We start from the raw sequence: 23,221 nt of genomic DNA, 5'->3' as shown, positions 1-23,221 counted from the left end.
ACTGTTAGTTGGAACTATCAGAATCCCATCACTCTTAATTGCATGTCAGTTGTGAATAAAATGTAGAAATGGAGAACATAGCTCTTTACAAATGTTAATGTCAAGAACTAAGCATCTTCCAAATCCTGCCTAGAACAAGTGACTTGATGATTCCCGCTACTTGCATGGGTTTACTATTTACTATTTTTGTGGGAGTATCAGAACAATCACAGGTATGTTAATTTAGAGGTCTGTGTGGCAGGTCAGTCTATTCTGTGTCTTTAGGTGTGTGTGGAATGCCTGTACATCTTGTCAGGAGCTGCCTGCCTTCATGCAGGGAGAGCAGGCTTACCCCTGGGGTGCCCTTACCAAGCCTTGAAGGGACCCACCAGCTCACCTCCCCACACTACATGCATTTGTCCACATTGCTAACTATGAGTATGTATATTTTTACCATATTATGTAAATTCTCCATCAGCCTGTCTTGTTCAGATTTTGTGTCATTATATCTGACATTCTTGTAACTACTGTGTGATCAATGTGATTCCTATAAGTAAAAACCACTGCTTTGTAAAAAACAAAAAAGAAAAATACCATGCTGAGAGGGGTGACTTCCATCCCACATCAGTTGGTTGTCACTTTATTTACAGGATCTTTAAGACAAGTACATTTTTAAAGAACTAAGGTGAATAAAGGCACAATCAAAAGCTAAAAGTCATACCTTATAAAATATTTGCCAATGCTGTAAAAGTAAATCAATTTATATTGTGATTCTAATATATTAAGAATATCTTTTCATAAGTTTATTGGACATTCAGATTTCCTTATCTGTAAAATAGTTGTTAAATCTTGTTAAATCCAGTTATCTGTTTATGACTTCTATAACACTCTGTTTTCATACATGTGGGTTGTTCTAGCTTGCTAATACTGCTGGAATGCAAAACACCAGGAAAGGACTGGCTTTTATAAAGGGGGTTTATTTGGTGGAGATGTGGCCCCACCCATTCAGCATGCACCTTGATGAGTTTACTGGAGCACTATATGCAATCAGACAGGAGTGAACTTGCTACAGCCAAGAGGGACACTTTGAAGAACGCACAGAGCTGAGAGAGTAGCTGCAGATAAGAGACAGTTACAGTCTTAAGGCCATAAAATGTCCAAGGTAATGCATCAACAATCAGGTAGCTTCACTGGAAGTTGACCAATGGCACCTGGAAAACCTCTGTTAGCTGGGAAGGATGTGGCTGGCATCTGCTTCAAGTTCTGGTTTCAAAATGGCTTTCTCCCAGGATGTTCCTCTCTAGGCCACAGCTCCTCTTCAAAATGTCACTCTCAGTTGTTCTTGGGGCATTTGTCCTCTCTTAGCTTCTCCAGGCAAGAATCTGCTTTCAATGGCTGTCTTCAAAATGTGTCTCATCTGCAGCTACTCTCTCAGCTTCTGTGCATTCTTCAAAGTGTCCCTCTGCAAGTTCACTCCTGTCTGATTACATATAGTGCTCCAGTAAACTCATCCAGGGGCATGCTGAATGAGCAGGGCCACATCTCCACAGAAACTATCCAGAGTCATCACCCACTGTTTGGGGGGTGCATCTCCATGGAAACCATCAAAGAATTACAATCTAATCCACACTGATACATCTTCCCACATAAGATTTCATCAAAGATAATGGCATTTTGGGGGACATAATATACTGAAACTGGCAAATGGGTAAATTGTCAAGGATTTCTAATGTTCCACTGATTGGTTTGTCTGTCTGCAAGGGCTTTATTTGCATCTGTTATTGCCTCTTTCTGGAAAGCTGATCCTGCAGGATTTGGCTTGGCTCATACTCCCCTACATGTACATCCCTGTGCAAAGGGGTCTTTTAGATAATTTTAATCAAAACTATTTCTCAACCTCATAATGCTTTTTATCCCTTATCTCCTTTTTTAATTCTTGTATCCTTAACCCCTACCTTACACTTACATTAATTTTTTGCTTATTGCCTGTATCCTACACTAGAATGTGAAGCCATGAGAACTGAGACCTTGTCTATCTTTTCCATTGATGCATCTTCAGGAACAATGAAACAATGCTTTGAACATAGTAGGTATTTAATGAAAATGTGCTTAAGGAAGAGGTAGAGAAATTGGTATAACATTTCTCTATCACTTATGAAATGAGGAATCTTGGTCAAGTTACTTAATAATTCTGAATTGTACCTTTCAACTGTCAATATTATTTCCTTCTTTAAGGCCAAGGCTTAGAGATAATAGATGTAATGCACCCACCATAGCACCTGACACATGGAAATGGCTTTTGAAAGATAGACTATAATATATTTAGTCTTCTGACAAGAAGAAACAAGATATAACTTGCCATGAGAGGACTCAAAATGTCAATATGTGAATTATCTGAGAATTTTGGAATCTTCATCAATGATAAAAACAATGAAAGAAGAAAAACAGAAGACAGTACACTCTGTTCTAGCTGAAACAAATGAGGGAATATTTTATGAATCTAAAGCTTTATCTCATAGAGAAAAAAAAACTGGAAAAAGGGAACACAGAAAGATTTTCTCTCTATTCTCATCTTTGTTTTTTACCTGCAGTCAGTTTAATTCATCTTTTTGCAACCAGTCATCCCTGTTGTGGCAAAAATTTGGCAACAAACAGCTGCAGAGTTTCCTGTTACATATTGAGAGTAAGAGAAAGAGATTGATGTTACTTTTCTGGGCCTTATTCCACATTCTAATGGAAATAATTGATTTGACTATTTTGGTTTATATGCCCATTTTTAGCAAATCAATTGTGGTCAGGAATCAAGGATTGTACTGTACAAACATTGTGGCTCCCTCTGGTCCATGCACATAGGGAGAGGAATTGCCTATTCCCAAAAATGTTAAGAGATGGGGTAATAAATGAGTGTTCATTTCAACTATATTTATTTTTGTAAAATAGTTTCTCATCTTGACGTATCAGCCCAAGAAAAAAACCACAGAAGGAAGGGGTAGTATATTGAAAGCCTTCTCATCCCTAGTTAACCAGCTGGGAAAATTCAGAGCAGTCATTCTGGACATTAAGAGGGAGAAATGAAATCATCGTATTTTTTTGCTGTTTTACAGTCCTATGATTCTGTCCTTTCAATCATGGGTTAAATTTCAGGATGTTGATATAAATAAAAATTATTCGCTAGCTTCTTGAAAACAATGTACATAATTTTCCTAGATCCCTTATCTAATTCTCCAATTATATGATTCTACAATTAATGAGTAGTAGTTTCCAATGTGAATCCCATAGTTAGAAACCCACAATTTATTTCTTCTCTAACATTAAAGAAAGATAGAAACTGTAACTCTGCATGACTCCAAAGGCCAAGGTGCTGAGAAAGATATATTTTTATTTCCTCATTCCACCTAGAATTTTTCAGAAGGGTCAATCCCCATGTTGACAACTAGGAAACTTTTAAAGTATCATAACAAATTAAAGTAAGTGCCTCTTCTTTCTCATAGTAAGTACCCGTTTTACTCTGTATATGCAATTTGACTTCTTTCTGTCATAAATCATCTTTCCTGAATGTCAGTTTGTGGAAACAGACACATTTGCTTCATTTGTCTCATTCATGGGAAATTTCAGCTCCCTGAAATCTCATCCACATGATACTAACTACTTTTCAATTTGTACCCCTCAAAATAAAAAGGCCCTAGCTGCAGAACAGTGAAGCACCAAAGGAAGTAAGATTTTGAAAATTATATAGATGGCAAATCCATTGATGTAAGAAGAATAAAATACTGAGTTTACAATTGTACTCCAGTAATGTAATCTAATGTAGGCTACATTCCCCCAAAAAAGGAAATGGGGAAGGGAGATCATGCTTCTCTTTCTGTGTACCTAGATATGGTATTAGGAAAAGTTGAATTGCAAAGGTTATCTCATTTAACCTTGTGACAAAAATTCTCTTTTAATAATGAAGAAGAGGGATGATTATGGGAAGATGGTGAAGTAAGGAGCTCCAGGAATGTCCTTTGACCAAATCAATTATTAAAGAGGCAGGAAATCTCTGAAACAATAATTTTGAAACTCAAGTCTAGAAGAACAATGTACAGTAATCCAAGAACAGATAAATCATGGTAAAGAAGACTTAATTACTCCATCAGAACGGTGGCTATAGTTCCTATCCCCTACAAGGGTCCTGTCCCTAGCTAGCTTGCAGCAAGGGATAAAATAATTCTCTTCCCCAAGAGCAGAGGTAGGCTTGACTAGTCAGTGATCATGACAATGGATTGGTGAATTTGGATCACTGAGAGCATAGCTCTGAAGGCAGCTATAGTTTCAACCCACCCTGGACAAAGGCAGTGGCAGCCATTATATTCACCCTTCTGGAACACGGGAAGCAGTGGTAGAGATTTAAAGATGTTGCACTTCCTCAGGGCCCCAGGGGAACTAGTTGAATGGCAACATTTGATGCGTAGTCCAGGAAAACTCAGATATGGGAAGCTGTCAGAGAAGCTCTTTGTACTCTTTCTGATCCCCATCCCCAGGGCACTTTGGAGCTGGTCTGCACCCTTGTTTTGAGCCTCTGGCCCTGTTTTTCCTGGGAGAGACTAACTTGAGAAAGGTGTGCCTCCCTCCAAGAATTTTTCCACCAGGTGTAAGCAACTTGAGACAATGAAAGAATTGTAAAACAAACTAGAGAGAGAGTCTGGGAATGTTTGGGACAAAATCCTGCCAGAATCAAACAACTGGGAGAAGGAGGTGTGTCTCCAGGGAAACAGAGGGGACAACCTAAACAGGAGAACTCCAAAACAACTAACAAGCAACAGCCTAAGATAAGACAGAGCCTGGGAAAGAGGGAAAACCCTGCACACTTCATTCATGTTGGGCAGATCTTTCTGATAGGAGGGCTGAATCCCAAGAAAATGTGTTTCATCACCAGCTCGTTACAATACAAAAAAAGGAGATATCTCAGGGAATAAATCCCAGAGTTAACATTTTAAAATACTAAAATGTACACTGAACAACAAAAGTGGAATACAAAGAAAGAAATAGGAAATGATAGTTCTTCCAAAGGAAAAGGATAAAAATCCAGATAAGATAAATGAATAAGATGAGAATGTAGATATACGGAAAAAAAGACTGAAGAAATAATCTTAAAAATGTTCAAGAAGATGAAGGAAACTACAGAGAAGATTAAAGGATATGAGGAAAAAAATGGAAGTCACAGAAATTTTAAAAAGGAACCAAACAGAATGTGGTGGTTTGGAACCGAATGCATACAGGATAACAATGTTGTGAAAGCGAATCCATTCCTGTGGGCATAAACTTATTTGAAAGAGGTTTTCATGAGGTTACTCCAGTTAAGGCCTGGCCCATGGTGGGTCTTAATCCTCTTACTGGAATCCTTTTTAAAAGAATGTAATTTAGACAAAGAGAGAGAAAGCCACAGAAGGAAGAAGCTGAAAGCAAGAAAACCCAGAAGGGAAGAGAGACACCATCAGATGCTGCAATGTGCTTGCCATGTGGCAGGAGCCCAGGATCCCCACCAGCCAGCATTCAGGGAGGAAGCAGTGCCTTGATGACTCGATCTGGACATTCTCATGGCCTCAAAACTGTAAGCCTGTAAGCTAACAAATTCCAAGTTTTTGATATCTCTTTTTAGCAGCCTAGCAAACTGCCACTACAAATAACAAAAATCTGGATACAGCTTTTGAATTGTGTGATGAAAAGAGGCAAGAATTGTAAGGTTCTTGAGAAAAAAAGGCCTAGATTGCTTTGAAGAGACTATTGGTGTAAATATGAACACTAAGGGAACTTCTGATGAGGTCTTAAGAAGAATTGATGAATATGATGTCACAAACTATTAGAAAGGTTACCCTTGCTTACACGTCAGCTTTTGAACCTGATGCCTGATGAGGGTGGAGGTAAGAGCATGGCCATCACCTCAATGATTGAAGATACTGGATCCTTCACCCAAGTGTTTAGAGGGACCATGGCTGCTGGGCAAGCACTTGGAAGCTTGGGGCTGCCCACCCATCTGCCTGGAGTCCAGAGGTCATTTTGGAGGTAATTCTTATGCATTATGTAGATATCTCTTTTTAGTTCTTAGTATATCAGAATAGCTAGAAAGAAATGCCTGCAACTGTTGAACTGCAAACCAGCAGCACTGCATCTAGAAGATGATTGTACACCTAGATAGCTTACATGGAATTACCATGTGTAATTCTGCACATTTGATTGTGGCTCACACTCCCCTTACCCAGTGTATGGACAGGTGAGTAGAAAAATGGGGACAAAAATTAAAATGAATAATATGGAGGGATGAGGGGATGGGATGATTTGGATGTTCACTTTTACTTTTATTTTTATTCTTATTTTTATTTGTTTTTTTTGAGAAATGAAAATGTTCAAAATTGTGGTGATGAATACACAACTCTATCACGGTACTGTGAACAACAGATCATACACTGAGGATGACTGTATGGTATCTAAGTATATCTTAATAAAACTGAATAAAAATGAGGGAGAAATTAAGATATTGTCAAACAAACCTGAGGTACCTCATCACCACAAATGTGCCCTAGAAGCTCTGATAAATGGAGCTCTTCAGACAGACAGGAAATAACACTAGATTGTCTTCCAAAGTGGTATAAAGAAACAAAGACCTGTTGTCACAGGAAAATAGCTCTACTGAAGAATCTGATAATAAGGATACTGACTCCTTCTCTCTATACTGCTCTCATATACCACCCAATGCTTTCTGTTCTGATGGTGAAGAATCAGTTATTCCTACTGATCTAGAAGCTTATTTAAAACAATCAATTTTGATATCCAAGTGATAAAAACTGGAAAGCAGTACAAAAACTGGGAGAGATGATTCATATACCTCAAGTCCTATATTAGATTATAGTGAGGGGGAAGTTAAACAGTTAAAAAACTGTGAATATTTTCAAGAAAGCAGAAAGGCCCACTCAAACTCCTTAGATATAGAAAGATAGCAGATAACCATCTAATCCTCTGTGTAAAAAGAAAACAGGATGGGGCTGCAGCTGTTACTTTAATCATAGAATAGTTTTAAGTAATGTAGCAATGCTGAATAGAGCTCTAATAAAACATCTATCAACATGATGTAATGGCTAAACTAATCATAGAATTAAATAAGAAAACTACATTAATCAGAGACAAGTAATAGTAATCACTTTTCAAATTTTTAGATTGTATATAAGTAAAAAGTAAGTTATACTGCTCTTACAGAAGTCATATCTCAATTAGTAGAAATAGTTACAATAAAGTTTTGCAAACATTCAAGGCTAAGTCTCTGATAATGCTGTGGATACTCTCCTTTGATCTTGTACCACTCTTGGATCAAAACACTTGTGAATCACTCATGGATCAGGACACTCTGTGGGTCACTCATAATTCGCAACATATCATTTACCACACACCACACATGGTTTAAATGCCAAAATATAATATTAATTAAATGTTTTATAAATCAAAAATGCTACATATAATCTGTAACCCAGACAAGGGGGAGCTCTGATTTCATGACCAGCTACATCTGCAGGAGCTTCTGCTCTCAAGCTTGGTAATCTATCAAATAATTTCTACATTGTAAACTTGTTCCTTTTACCTTTAGTGCCCCTTTAGTAAAAATGCATTGAAGTTGAATTCTTGCCTCATGAGCTCTTTACTTATAAACTATTGCCTATCTCTACGCTCTTATTTGAGTGGGAGGTTATTTGATGAAGCTCAAACCAATTGAATCATGACCTGATAAGGCTTAGGCCTTTTCTAATGGAGAGCATAGGTTTGATTGTAAAGAGACCAACCCGTGAAAACTGGGGCCCAACCTGGTAATCAAGACAAGAGTAATTTTAATTTTGTACCTTGATTAATTTTCCCTAGAGACTTTAGGCACTAGCAAACACTTAAAGATTCCAAGAACTTTTGGCTTCACTGTGAATCTATTTCCTAATTTTTTGTCACCATCTAGGTCTTTTATAATCCACAGATACATGACATTTGCAGTGAGCAACTAATTTCTTGGGATGCATTACCATATTTAATAACTTCAAAAATAGATCTATATATTTTAAGTCTTTATTGGCCTCAGTTATTTGACCATGTTTTTAAATTGTTTTGTGTATATGAAAATTAGTAAAGGCATCTCAAGTCTGTGCAGGCAGGTGACTCTGCCCTTTGTGCTGATGTTTGCAGTGGGAGAAGCACTATTTGCTACTGAATATTTTGCTTTCTGTAGGATGACACTCAAGATTGTCCAGCACTGCTGCCTGATAGGGACTTAGTTTCTCAATTGTGTGCCACTGTCCCCCTATTGCTGCAATAGAGTAAGTATATGTGGGGAGTTCAAAGTAAACTGTTTCTCATAAGAGTTCACAAATGGTTACCACTGTCAATGGGCCAGCAGACCATTCTCAGTCTACAGAGTCAAACTGTTTGACAAAAAAGCCACTGGTCCTATATTTTTCAAAAAGGCTTGTACAAGTGCCTTGTAGGTCATGCCCTGCTTTTCATGGACAGACAGGTTACATTTTTTCATGGGATCAGGGAGCCCAAGGCTGGAGCTGATATTAATTTGCCTTTCAACTCTGAAAGGCAATTGTACATTCTCATGTCCATTTTAAAGGTTATTTTTTCATTTTCCCTTATGTCCAGATATAGAGATTTGGCAGTCCATCAAACATTTGATATTGACAGTTGACAATAGCCAGTTATACCTAAGAATTCTGATTTTCTTTTTGTTCTTTGGCATGGCCACTTGCCAAAAGGCTGAGCCTACAAAGTCTCTTGTGGAGCTTTACTCCCGGAACATTTCTGGACGAGACTTGCATTTTTGAACCTTTATGGTAACATACTTTAATTACATTGCTGTTTTATTTCTATGTCAAGTTCTTCTCATTTGAATAAAGTTTTTTTGAGTATTTATTGGGATGCAATAAATGGTATTATTTAAAGTTAAATTAAGTATATGCATCAGAAACACTGATGAGGAGAGTATACAGATTAGGTACTGTGGGATGTATATTTTCTAACATTGGATTTATAACTCTTATATTCTAGACAAAATTGTAAATTTGAGTTCCTGGTGTTATAAGTCCTTATTCTAAAATATTTTAATTGGTGGCAAAAATGTTCCCTCTTCTCTTCATCTAAGTGGATGTTGTTTGAACACGTTGGAATCATGTTTGGTCACAATCTTAAAGGATATCTTAATACAACTCTGGCTCACCTGGAGGACACTTCACAGGTCTTCTTCCTTAGGCAGTTGTGGCTTGCTTGGATCTTTCAATTCAGTTTGTAGGCATGCTCCTAGAGGTGGAACTTCTAAATTCAGAGGGGGGGGCTTATAAATAAATTTCTAAGACTACTGACCTTATTCCAATTTGACATTGCTGATGCTGTGAGAAGTGTTAGAAAGAAAGCTGTGCCTGAAAGAGAATAAAGATTCATCTGATCATGGAGAAGAAAAGAATTTATTCATGATCTTGAAAGAACCAGCATGCAACCAAATGTGGTGGCTATGCACAGAAAAATAGAAATCAGCACAATTTATCTCTAAGTCTGGCAGGCAGATACCTCCCGTTTCCCCATTGGCTGGGTATTCCAGAGGTTACAGCCTTTCCAAGAGGTCTAACTCACCTGGGTCCCATTCACCACAATTTTACCCACATAAAGAGCTGGCACCAATTCTAGGCTTATATCAGAGGCCCTCTCCTTCCCCCTAACTGTGGAGCCAGATTGAGCTAGTTTTGTTTAGTTTCCATTCATCCTATTCACCTTTATGTGAAAGCTAAACTTAAGCCCTTCCTTACAGAAGTCATCAGCAACTTCAGACATGCCCATAACAAGGACTGATTCCTTTTAAGTAGAATTAAGTCTCCTGTTCACCAGAAAATTTACTAATAAGTTCTTAAACACTTGGAATGAGACCCAAGGTTCTTTGTGGGTGATCAGGATGGTTTACAAGTAAGTGGAAACTTCTTCCAGGCCGTATCACTAAAGTTCACTGTCCTAGTCTCCTGTCAGATGTGGACACTGGATTGCTGGAGTCCCTTGTTTACCTTTGCATCAAGTTGGGACATTCTCATTTCCAACATCCCTTCCCCCAGCAATACACATATGCTGAGGGCCTAGTAGTTTCTTTTGGGTCCCAGTGCTTTTTCACCTTTGCGAGACTCCTTTTACTGCTGAAAAGTTTTACTCAAGACTGTTTTTAAGACATTAGCATTCAAGTTAGCTTTTTAGGTGGTAGCTTTCTTTCTGTCCTATCCTTGAGCTTCATCATGATTACACAACACCTTAAATGTAATTTTCACCAGTGCTGAGATGGGTAATTTAAGACTCCCTTAACTTTCTGTAATTTCTGACAAATGTTGGGGTCACTCTGACAAATAAAAGACTGAACTACATTGCACTGATTTACTGGGTCCTCTGGGCTTATACTCGTATATTTAAGTTAAGCTTCAAATAATCATTGTAAAAATATTGATGGATTTGCATCCAGATGTTAGGCAACCTCCTGAATTTTACTCAAGTTATTTTGTTTAGGAACTCCATTTCTTAGCCTCACAATTATGCATGCTTTATAGTGATCTAATTTTGTTCTGCCAGCTTGATTACTTGGGTCCCAGTAGGGGTTTACTTGTAGAACAGCCAGATTTCCTGGTGCATGAACTGTATTTTCTGGTTTATCATTGGTTAAAGATCCCTTTTAATTCTAATTCTCCTTTCTTCTGAGGTTATAGCACACTTAACAAAGTTTGTATATCAGCCCACTTAAGATTATGCAATACAAAAATTAAGTTAAAGAAGTTTTTCATATTCCTGAGATCCTCTTGATAACTGGGGATCCAGTTCTTCCAATTGTGCTGATCTGAGGTAAAGAAAGGAATTCGCTCATACCTTGTATCTCCTTCAGCTGGCCCTTGTGGGAAAAGACACTGTTCCTGCCTTTGCCCTCCAGAGGTAAAGACACTCTGCCTGAAGTTCATAGCACTCATGATATGAGGTGGGAAGGCCATTTCAGGGAATTCATAGGCATGAAGGGCTTGAGGGGGTTTGTTCTCAGTTTTTGACAAGGTGCCAGAGGGAGAGGAAGAGGAGGGAGTGGCCAAGTTGTAGGCTCCATTGGGGAGGGAAAGAGAAGTGCAAAAACTGCAACTCTACCAGGAGGGGGAGGGGGAGCATGGGACCCAAAAGTATGGGCCTAGAAATCCCAGCCACTAATATTTCTGCCTGGAATTCAAAAGCCTCAACAACCTGGGCCCGGGAATGTTAACCAGCACTGTTTTATACTGGGAACTAGGGCTTTCATTTGTTTCCTCTAGAGGTTTTAAGGAGAGGCTAGGGGGTTGGCTGGCAGTTAAAACTCCATGCCCAAAATATTATCCCAGGAACTTTTTATTCTGAAATAGAGCCCTGAAACACTGCACATATGGACTTCTATCTTATTTGTTCATTCTCTTACAAAATACAGTTATTTATAAAATAAGAATAAATTTTATTGATCCCTGGCTTGGCCACTTGTGGCCATACTGAGGCTGGCTTATTTTGCATAAACTTTTTCTGCATTTTATTGTCATGGGCTCTTACCCAAATTGTTTTTAATCTTTCAGAATGCTATTTAAAGGTTAATCCTTCTTAATTTTCTTAGATTTCTCACTTATGTTGTTCCCCTTTTAAAAAAAAAAACACTTTTCTGATGACGAGATAAAACACGATGAGACATAACACAAAACAAAATCTTAACCAAACCACAAAAAAAAAAAAAAAAAAAAGACCAGCAATCAATGACAAATCCTAGGCAACCAATTCTCAATGCCTTCATGTGCCACAGAGCACCCAAATAACCAAAACCTAAGCACCCAAATTCAGTGACCTCCCCTAATGCCAGGGGCTGCTTCCTGCCAAACCAAGTCTCAATGGCTAATCCCCCATGCCTGTGGCTGCACCCACCACAGACAGCTTTGGTATAAATTTATGTGCCTCTGAGCACCCAAACCAAGTGTGTTCTCCCACTTACAGCTCCAGGAGTTTATGCGTCACTGAAGAAGAAACAAACACCCCACAAACAAACAGAAGATAAGACCAAGAACCAGCGAATGAGACCAAGGCTTGCACAAGCACACCAGGCGCCCACACTCACTCACCAAACCTGTTTTCCGCGGCAGCAGCAGCCCTTGGGGTCCTGGGGGCCGGGGGGGCTAGAAACCCTCTCGTCCAGCTCTCGGAGGTGAGTCTCTCTGTCGGCCACGGAGCTGAGGCTCCCGAATGTCCCACCTCGGGGGTCCAGGAACCCACAGAGCAGAACGTTGTTCAGACCTTGTGTCCCGCGTTCAGCGCCAAGACTGGGGAAGGGGCACTTCCGGGATCCGGGTCCTCACTCGGCGCAGCCAAATGACGTCACACCGCACCAGGCTGAGGAGGAAAATGGGGTTAATTTACACTGGTCGGAGGACAGAAGATTTTCTCAGTCTCCTCAAAGTGATTCTTCGATTGGCTAAACCCATTAGAAACAAAGAGAGCTAATCACCTTAGTTAACACATAACAGGAGAATTTCAGTATTTTATCCTATTTTATTTAGGATTTACACTGGGAAAGGTGCCTTGCAGTCTAGGGAGAGAGAGGAAAGGCTCAGTTCTATCTGGGAGGTTTCAGACAATAGATTAAAGCTTATTTACGTTTTGGGGAAGGCTGACATTTACATATTGTACAGTGTTTATAGAATGTGCACCATGTAGCAAGAGGTACAGTTAATTTTTTGCAGTATTTCACCATTCTGATATGAACCAAATGCGTATGCACGTATGAAAAATGAATTATGTAATTTTAGTCATCCATATACATGCATTTAAAACTAGCATTGCTCAATATAGAGAAGGATGGTAAAATCATGCAAAAAGTTTTTTTTACTTTTCTTTATTTAGAAAGAAAATATATAGCAAATAAAAATTTGTGAGATAGACTGCACAATAAATGAAATAGCTTTTTGTTTTACTATCTTTAATGGCACTTTTCTCCTACATTTTTACATGGTGTCTCACATTTTATTTTGCACTTCATTCTGCCAATTGTGTAGCCAGCCCTGCCTCCCTGCCATGGTGACTGGTTCAAAATGGGCATATGGTTTATTCCAGACCAATGAGACTGAGACCATGATTGCTTTTTTCTGGAACAAGGAAACATGTAAACTGAGAGTATATATATTAGAAGCTTCTGGTGATCATTTGCTGCCTCAATATAAAAACATCCTAGAGGTCAGTTAAGCCCAGAGATGGAAAAGTTTCCTGATAGCATCTTCTGAGCACCTGAGACCAGCTAGGCCTAATCATAATAAATTCCCTTTTTGCTCAAAACAATTGGGATCAAGTTTCTGGTATTTGCACCCAAAACATTCTTGCTATTGTAATCCCCTTGCCCAAAGGTCTTTGCTCCATCCCTGCCCCCTTTGCCTGTGTAATAAAGATGATACTGAGGAGTTTGGCATTCATGTCAGACCCATTTGCCAGTATGCAAACTGCATAATGAACATATTCTGGCCAACCCAGTCTTCTTTTGGCTATACCTTCTTATCTGGGCCTTAGTTTCACAACCCTCTTCTCCACCTAGAGACCCTGTATCCACATTGATATAGATGCAAATCCACATCCTGTGCTTCAGTGCCCACCTGGAATTTTCTTTCTCCAGAAAGACTTCCCTATTTCTTCTCTAAACCATATTCTTCCTCTCCATTGCTTTAGAATTTGTTACAAATATACACTTGGTGTTATAATAATTATCCATCTCCCCTCACTAAACTAGATATGCTTCAAATGTATCTATTTTCAAATTTTTTATGGTGCTGAGCACAGGTACTAGTACAGACTTGCTACTCAACAAACATTAGTTGAACTGAATTCAAATTGAAGGCAAGGAACAACAGAGAGGAAAATTGAAACTACTCAAGCAGGCAGGCAGAATAAGGCTTGATGAGCTGTGTTGGACCTCAGAAGCAGGCTGTTTAATGTCATACTTGATTTAATGGTTCTCTTGCCTATGGCAGTACAATAAATGACATTAAAGTGTCTTCTTATGCATTCCCACTTTTAAGCCAAGTGTGAACTGGATTTAAGCCATTCCATCTTACCCACTTATTCCATCTTGCCTAACTTTTACTCACAGGTTCCCCCCAGTGAATGTTACAGGGAAACAAACTCTACAAACCTCTGCTCTTTGTTTTTCATATCACAGTTTTCCATTTCTTAGGCAACAACTAGCACTTGGATATAGAAAGTCTCATGTTGTACTCTAAAGGTTTTCACATTTAACAGAACTATAAATTCAAAGACAGCAAAATCGTACCATTTCATTTCCTTCTATCTTTCCCTCTCCTTTACTTCTGGAACATAGAAATCATCCAAAAAACACTAGTCAAAGTTTTGTCCTTGGACAAACAAATGTAGAAATCTGTAGGCTTATAAGAGATGTGTGTAGATGTCCTGAGGTGGGTTGAGGGATATGGCTGGGACACTGACATCTCCTAAGGGTCCTGAAATGTGGACATGACATACTTCTTCCATACAAATATTTATCTGTTTTGTGCAAGAATTTTTGCTAGATATCAAAGATACAATGTTAAAGTTAACAGAAAAATATCTTTACTAAAATGGAGGTTTCAGATTACTGGAAATATATATGTAAACTAAAAATTTGAACATATACATATATATATATGGCATGTTTTATGAAGTTCAGGGTGTAATACATCTATATAATGATGATTTGAGATTTAAGGTAGGCTTCATGGCAGAAGTGATGTTTGAGATGAAGACTGAAAGATAAAAGTATATTGGTAGATGCTTGGAAGTTTTTTTAAAAAACAGAAATATAGCTGAAGGACAGAGATAAAAGGAGAACAGTAGCAAGCAGTAAGGCTAGAAAAGCAAGCAGGGGCCAGATTCAGGGTCTTCTGGGATATGTATAAAATTGTAGTGTTTATCATAAGATCAATGAAAAGTCATGGAAAGGCTTTAATAAGGGATATGGTGGTAAGAAAATCAATTTATGTTTGGAAAAAGTACTCTGCCTAGCTTATAGGATTGACTTGAAGAAGCCCTTGAATGGGTGGGGGCAGTGCCCTTTAGGGTCCATGAGTGGTGCGGTGGAGTAATATTGGAACCTGTTCCTAGACAGTCATAGCATTAGGGAGTATATGAACTGAAATACAATTGATAGGACTTGGTGATGATTAGATATGGGAGAAGGAGTATCTCCTTCTGCTTCTACTTCTGAAGTTTGCTCATTGGAGCCCCATAATGTACACAGGCCATAAAACATGCCATCCCCCCTGCACCACCAACACCACCACACACAATTATTTCACTTTGGACATGCTACTGAGCCAACAAAGTAGAGATGCTGAGTAAGCATTTGTGAGATTAGCAGCTCATAGGAGGGTCTGGCCAGTAGATGCAAATCTGGCATATTCACATTTAACTGACCACTAAAGCCCCAGCCATACTTGGGATTGCCTGGGAAGAGAATATAGTTCTGAAGAGATCCTTGAAGAACTTGATTGCCCACAACTTAAACACAACTTAGGGCTACAAATCAATTTCTCCTATGAATGTCTGTGTAAATATTTGAGTTATTTTTATATTTAACTAGGAATGACAGTGCTTTGGGGGCTCTATCTTTGGTTTTCTTTTTCACATTGGTTTGATTTCTCAATCTCTTAGAGGTAATTTTTTTTTATCTCTGACATAATTTCCACCCACCCACACACAACACACAAGCAACTCTCACACATTTTAAAAATCTTTGATAAAATTAACACTCCTTGAATTATTTTAATTTTTTAAAAATGCATTTGATAGTGATCTCAAATAAGTATCTCACTTCAGACCCTAAAATTTTTAAATGCAACTTAATTACCTCATGAGCCATATTGGGAAATAACATTAAATGGAAGGAAGACACAGAGTTGTCAAGATAAAAAAATCCAGAAACAAAATAACTGCTTACTTTACGTAAATAAAGTGAAAGGTGAAGAAAGAAAAACCGTTATTAAAAGGTGTGAAAAAAAAACCAGAATATACATATCAAGTGATTTGTCTTTTTCTTGCCCCCTTATAGTATAGGGGAGAAAATAGATAAAAATGATATTAAGTGATTTTCCGCAAAGTCACAAAATCAGTAATGACCAGAGCCATCATTCGCATCAGGTGGGTCTTGCAGAGACCAGGGCTGTCTTCATGACCCTCCCCCATCTTTATTCCCTGTGAGTTCCTCTGTTAAAATGAGTCTCTGCTCTATCATGTAGATTAACTGAAGGGTCATTATTCTAAATACGAAAGAGGTGTGAAACGGGAGTCTTACATTTGTAATTTCCTGTTATCACCACCTGTTTATCAGTTAATTTAAAAAGCAATAATGACTTCTCTGAACCCTGAGCGCTGTCGTGAAGAAGGTCGGCGCTTTGCGGCGCCGCGAGGAGAAGCCGGCGCGCCAGGCGCATGCGCTCCACGCCTGCTCTCAAAGTCCGGCTGGGGGCCCGGGCAGAAGCTGTTTTCAAACCTTCTTCGGGGTCGATTTCAGCCCGGGAAGTTATCGAGTGGCTTTTTGTCACTTTAAAAGCTCTAAGTTTTCTCATTCATTGCTAGCTAGTCTCACTGAAAGCACTTTATTCAATATGAAACTTCGGGTAACTCAGAGATGCGCGGCCAGTCCAGTAACATTATCATAAGCTAAGAATGGTCAGTACAATCCCAACTTCTTTATCCTCGTCACACACCCGGTATTCTGAACAAACTATTGCTGTCGGTTAACATTTGCTGCAGAAAAATTTCTGTCTTTACCACTTCTCACTTCATTTCCATTATTTTATTATTATTATTTAAAAGGTTTCCTATCATACAGTAAACAAATATACTTCTCAATAACCCTTTTGTAAAGTCATTCTGAGAATGCTGTTTTCCTCCGTTGCTTAGTTAATAGGCACGCCTGGATGATTTCTGTCCCCTACTGGAGGCGCATCCTAGTCTCCTTTTGCCAAAAGCAAACCAAGTAGTTGGAATAGTTGAAGGTTAAAGTGTGAACTCTAAGAAAAAGTGTAGCGGGAGAAAAGGAGAGAGGAAAAATATATGCATAGAAAGAATAATTGTGAATCTCCCAACTTAGAGTTTTTGAACATAATATATACACGTGTATAAATATTTATTCAGTGCTAATGACTTTGCTGATCACTTGCATTATTTCATTAAATCCTCAACCCCCACCCCCAGAAAACTATAATAGTAAATATAATAAAAATAATCCCATAAGAACAAGGACCATATCTGTCTTATTGACAATGATTCACTAGGATTGCTTATGATCTATTGCAGATAACAGGAAAGAAGAAACTGCAAATTTATCACTTTATGAAAAGAGAAGGAACTAAAGAAAGTTGCATCAAAGAGACCTAAGGCATTAAATGGAAGTTTGACTAGAAAGTGAGATCTTGTAGATTTGTACAGGTTGTCATGGAGACATGATATAACCCACAGTAATTTGGGCAGAGAATAAAAAGTATTTGCAAAACCCTCTTCAGGAACTGGGGAAAATGTGGAAATATTAAACTTCCCCACCTGGGGAATTCCTGGTTTTCTCACAAGCATTGGTGACTACCAGCTTGGTGGGCCAAGACCTCAATTTTGGGTCTTGCCCTTATGAAGATTTTTAGTGGAAAGCAGAGGCTAAGCCTACTCAATTGTGCCTGAGTCACTCCTAGAGGGCCTCTTGCTCTCTAAACCAACCTGGCAGGTGAGCTCACTGCCCTCCGCTCTATGTGGGACATGACTCCAAGGGATGTAAATCTCCCTGGCAACATGAGTAGTGACTCCCAGAGAGGATCCTGGACCGTAAAATGTGTGATTCAGAAAGCCTTCTGGACCAAAAGGGGGAAAAGAAATGAAACAAGATGAAGTTTCATTGGCTAAGAGATTTCAAGTGGAATTGAGAGGTCCTTCTGGAGGTAACTCTTATGCCTTATATAGATCTCCCTCTTTAGTTTTTAGTTTATCAGAATAATTAGAAGGAAATATATGAAACTGTTGAACTGTAACCCAGTATCCTTGATCCTTGAAGGCAGCATATAACTGAAAAAGTGTATAGAATCAGATCTTCCAATGTTTGACCTCTATTAAACATGATACATTTCTAAACCTCAGACAAAGGCTCCTTTTATGCTGAGAACATTTCACATCCAAAAGCTTTTTTTAAGGCACACTTTATGTCCTTGTTTTGAAGATTAGAGATAAAGTGGTTCAGCATGTGTGTGTCCACCATGCACATCACTGATGCTATTGCTCTTGCCCTTGAGTTTTGGGTGACAGAACTAATATATACCCCAAGAGCTGTACCATAAAACACGCACACTATGGAGAAGTGAGACCCACAAGTGGAAAATCTTTATACTTGCCTCCAGCTGTTGAAATCCTCAAAACAGAGGATACAATCTTAGAGAAAGAGGAAGGGATCCCAGTGAGTGGACTAACACCTGCAAGTCTGGCTGCAAAATATATCACTAGGTCATTGAGAAAGGTGTCAGAGCAAGCAAGTTGGAGTACCTGAGAAAGTTCACAGAGAAACTGGGAGATGTCCAACTCTCTACAAAAAGTCAATTGCAAAATCATTAAGTCATGTAAAAGAAAGTGCAGAACACTCAATAACCAGGTTGCCAGCAGCAGAAGACCACAAAGCCAGGGATTCATGATGACCATGTGATGCAGGGGTTGGCAGATGGCCATGAAGCAGTCATAGGCCCTCATAGCCAGAAGCAAGTTGTCTAATACTGCAAAAAGCACGGAAAATACATCTGGGGGAGGCAATTTTCATAAGTTATGATTTTTCTCTCCATCTGGATGTTCACCAGCATCTTTGGGTCTGTGATGGAGATGAAACAAATATCTGTAAAAAACAAATTAGGGAGGAAGAATTACATGGGTGTGTGGAGGTGGGAGTCAGAGACGGTGGCCAGGATGATGAGCAGGTTCCCAATGAAAGTGGCCAGATACATCACCAGGAATAGCGCATGAAGTAGTGGCTGCACTTCTGTATCTTCTGAGAGTTCCAGGAGTATAAATTCTAACACATGTTTGGTTTTTTCATTCCATGTAGTTGATTAAACTGCTGGAAATTAGCCCAGAGCAATGCAAATTTAGCCGGAAGCAGTTATCAGCAAAGTAACATAAATATTATGGTTTTTATGGTAAACAGACTAAATTAATTAATTCTTATTATTATACATAGATCAAGTGCTATTTATCTGAAAATATCAAAGTAAATAAATGTTCCTCCTTCTCCATTATGTTGTTTCTGACTAGCCATCCTTGTCCACAACTGTAAACTTTTCCCCAAGGCAATATTTCTCATTATAAACTGTCTTAGACTTTATTTTATTCAACAAATTATTTCACCACTTATTTTGAACCATATGAGGAAAATGTTGGGATAAAGGACATTGGTGATGGTACCACAATATTTTCAATATTTCAATATTTTCAATATTACCAAATAGCACTGTTGACAATGCTTAAAGATGGAAAATTACTACAATAAAATTTTTCAAATAATTAACTAATCAGAGGTATTATGACTTCATGGATTATAATACACAATATTGTAAGACGCCATTCTTTCCGAATCTGATCTAAACATTAAATCAGTCCCATTCTAAATTCTAGCACTTATAGTTTTTGGATATTGACAAACTAATTTTAAAGTTTATATGGATAAGCAGAAGACCTAAATTGCCAAAATAATGTTGAAGAATAAGTACAAAGTTGGAGGATCCATAACGAGATTTCAAGTCCTACTATAAAGACACAATAAACAACAGTGTTGTGTTGTTGAAAGAGAAACATAGATAATGTTAGAGAAACCAGGAACAGACCTATTCAAAAGTAGTCAACTGATCTTTCACAAAGGACCAAGAGCAATTCAATGGAGGAAGTATGGTTTTTAAAACAATCAGTGCTGGAACAATTGGATGCACAAATTCAAAACAAAAAAAAAAGGAATTTAGTCACATACTGTATAAATTTCACAAAAATTAAATCCAAATGTATCATACACTTAAAAATTACAATGCAGAAGTATAAAACTTCTAGAATAAAATATACAAGAAAATCTAGGGATCCATGGTTTGGTGATGGGTTTTTATATACAGCACTGAATGCACGACCCATGAGAAAAGCAAAGTAATAAAATAGAGTTTAATAAAATTTTAAAATGTCTGTTACATAAAAGACATTGATAATGGAATGAAAAGAAAGTCCACACACTTGATAAAAATATCTGCAAACACTTGCCTAATAAATAACTTGTATTAAAATATAGAAAGAATTCTTAACACCCAACTCTAAGAAAGCAAACATCCAATTTAAAAATGGGTTAAGATCTGAACAGAAACCTACATAAAGAAGATACATAGTTGGAAATAAGCATGTAAAAGATGCTCAACATCATTTGTAATTAGGAAATTTCAAAATTAAACTGCAGTAATGTATAACCACACACTTATTACAATAGCTAAAACCTAAACACTGACAATAGCAATGGTTGGGAAGGATGGGGAGCAATATGTGCTCTCATTTATTGCTAGTGAGATTACAAAATGGTGCTGTCAGAAGACAGTTTGGCAGTCTGTTATAAAACTAAGCACAGTCTTAACATATGTGGTGGTTTGAAGCTGTACGTATCTCAGAAAAACATGTTCTTAAACTTAATCTATTACTGTTGATGTGAACTCGTTGGCAGGAATTTTGATGGGGTGATTTCAGATAAGATTTAGACCAACTCAATCAGGATGGGTATAAATCCTATTACTAGAGTCCTTTATAAACAGAATGAAATTCAGACAAATAAAGAGTAGCCATGGGAAGCAAGAAGTTGACATTCAATGGAATCTAAAAGACAAGGAGAAGCCACCGTAAGCATTGCCATGTGCCCAGAACTAGGATCACTGGAAGCCAGCCCCAGAATGCCACAGACTTCAGGAAGAAAACATAACCTTGGTGGCTGATTTGGACATTTTCCTAACCTCAAACCCATGAGTTAATTAATTTTCATTGTACAAGCAAACCCATTGTTTGGTATTTGCTTAAGCAGTCAAGGAAAGTAAAACACCATAAATCCAGCAAATGTGCTCTTAGATATACATACAGCTATTTGAAAACTTAAGTCTACACAGAAATCCACACATGAATGTTTATAGAAGCTTCATTTATAATTTCCAAAATCTGAAAGCATCCATGATGTCTTTCAATAGAGGAATGAAGAACACAGTGTTCTCTCTACACGATGTAATATCATTCTGTGATAAAAAGAAATTTTCTAGCCAGCTGCAAAAGACAATGATGAATCTTAAACAACTGTTGCTAATTGAAAGAAACCAGTCTAAAAATGCTGCATACGTATGGTTTCAAAATTAAGACCTCCTGGACAAGGCAAAAGAATAGAAACAGAATGATTACTAGTTACCAAGCATTTGGTGGGAGAGGAGAAGGGTTGAAGGAGCAGCACAGTGGAATTTTTATAGTGAGACTACTCTGTATAATATTCTATTTGTAAACATGCAATATTATTCATTTGTTAAAACCTTTTGAACTTTTCAACACAAAAAGTGAACCTTACTGTATTCAAATAAAAATTCATTTACAATATCAAGGGAACAAGAGGATGGAACCCAATATTTTGCAAAACAATCTAACTGTATTACAAATGAATGGCATGAACTCACTGAAGGGATTGAGGGAAAAATTTGAGTCTACTAAGATTGGATATGAGTGGAGTCTGTAAAAGGAAATCAATAGAAACTGTACATATGTATAGGACTGTAATTGATAAAGGTATATCACACCACAGTAAGGATTAACAATTCTTTTTCTTCCACATCTGTACACTGGCATCAAGCTATTAAGAACATACATGGCAGATGAAGGGAATACATTTCTCACTGTGGAGTGGGAGGTTACACATAAGCAAGGGAGGAAGTGAGACTTCTGTGTGGCAATGACTTAGAGTGGGAAACAGCAACATAAACTCATGTGTAGGTTGATAAGGATACCAAGGACTATGTTTAGAAATATGTATGTATATGTGTATATGCATGTGTCAGTATACACAGATGTATATAATTATCCTGTCAGTGGAGAGGGCCCAGAGTTCCTGGAAGCAAGGAGCAAGTATATAGTTTGCAATAGGTATAATTTTTCCTATATGCCCCTCTATTATTAGCTTATAGTAATATGTCATACATTTGTCTACTTCAGGAGAGAGATTTCTAATATTTGTACAGTTAATAACAGACATTGCCCACAACAAGAGTCAGTGTTTTATACATTCCCATCTTTTATACTCCAACCTTCCTTCTGGTGACATACGTGACTTAAGCTCCCCATTTCCACCACATTCACATGCCATCCAGCACTGTTAGTTTTTCTCACAATAACATGCTACTATAACCTCTGTCCACTTCCAAACACTTAGGTTCAGCCTAGTTGAATATTCTGCTCATAATCAGCAGCTGCTCCCCATTTTTAGCCTCATTCTATATCCTGTTAACTTATATTCATGTCTATGTGTTTACGTATCATAATTAGTTCATATCAGTGAGACCATGCAATATTTGTCCTTATGTGTCTGACTTATTTCACTCAATGTAGTGCCCTCAAGATTTCTTCATCAACCCATTTTTAGATGGTTTTGTTCACCCACTATACTTTTCATCCAAAGTAAATAATCAATGGTTCCCTGTATAGAACATATTTGTGTATTCACCACCATCATGGCTATCTACATAAGGACATTTCCATTCCCTCCACAAAGAAGGAGGAAGAGTAAAACAAGGTAGATGAAAGCTACCTCCAATTGCCAGAGAGGAGAGACAGCTGAGGAGTTCAGGCAAAGGCATTTATTCTAAGAGTGGAAAGGAGCCTGCCTGGGCAGCACACAAAGTGGCTTCTGCACTGGCCCTGGAAGGGAGAGTGCATTGTATAGGCAGGTTTGCACACATGGGAACCTGTGGAGGGAGGAGGAGGAAGAAGAGAAGTTTGTAGCAAAAAGTTTCTTAGTTGATGTCAGTCCTGGATGGGGGGGGTTATCTTTTATTCCCATGGGTTTTCTGTCAAGGCCTTGGAGGCTTCTGTTATCTCTCTGCTGAGGGATGGTTTTCAAGGCCCTCAGAGGCTGCTGCTATCTTTCTGCTCTATTTGAGGAGGC

The 23,221-nt window shown here is 38.2% G+C and overlaps 2 protein-coding genes across 6 annotated transcripts in view; one reads left to right on the top strand and one right to left on the bottom strand.

The window, feature by feature from the left end:
• LOC119520540 (zinc finger protein 596-like) overlaps positions 1–23,221 on the bottom strand; it is a 344,477-nt gene that overhangs the window by 77,537 nt on the left and 243,719 nt on the right. For 2 of the 3 annotated variants that reach the window (XR_005214192.1, XM_037818469.1), the window contains exon 1: positions 9,209–9,227. The exons of the other annotated variant lie outside the window; for it this stretch is intronic. The gene's annotated coding sequence lies outside the window, so the exon portion shown is untranslated. Of the gene's footprint in view, positions 1–9,208; positions 9,228–23,221 lie in introns of those variants that run through there. 3 annotated transcript variants of the gene reach the window in all.
• The window catches only part of LOC119520537 (zinc finger protein 596-like), an 803,197-nt gene that overhangs the window by 647,982 nt on the left and 131,994 nt on the right, over positions 1–23,221 (top strand). The gene's annotated exons all lie outside the window — the stretch shown is intronic.

The sequence above is a fragment of the Choloepus didactylus genome, chromosome 25 (assembly GCF_015220235.1).
Source record: "Choloepus didactylus isolate mChoDid1 chromosome 25, mChoDid1.pri, whole genome shotgun sequence".
Taxonomy (NCBI): Eukaryota; Metazoa; Chordata; class Mammalia; order Pilosa; family Megalonychidae; genus Choloepus; species Choloepus didactylus.
The sequence above is the reverse complement of the archived record's forward strand: the minus strand, read 5'-3'. Positions and strand labels throughout refer to the sequence as shown.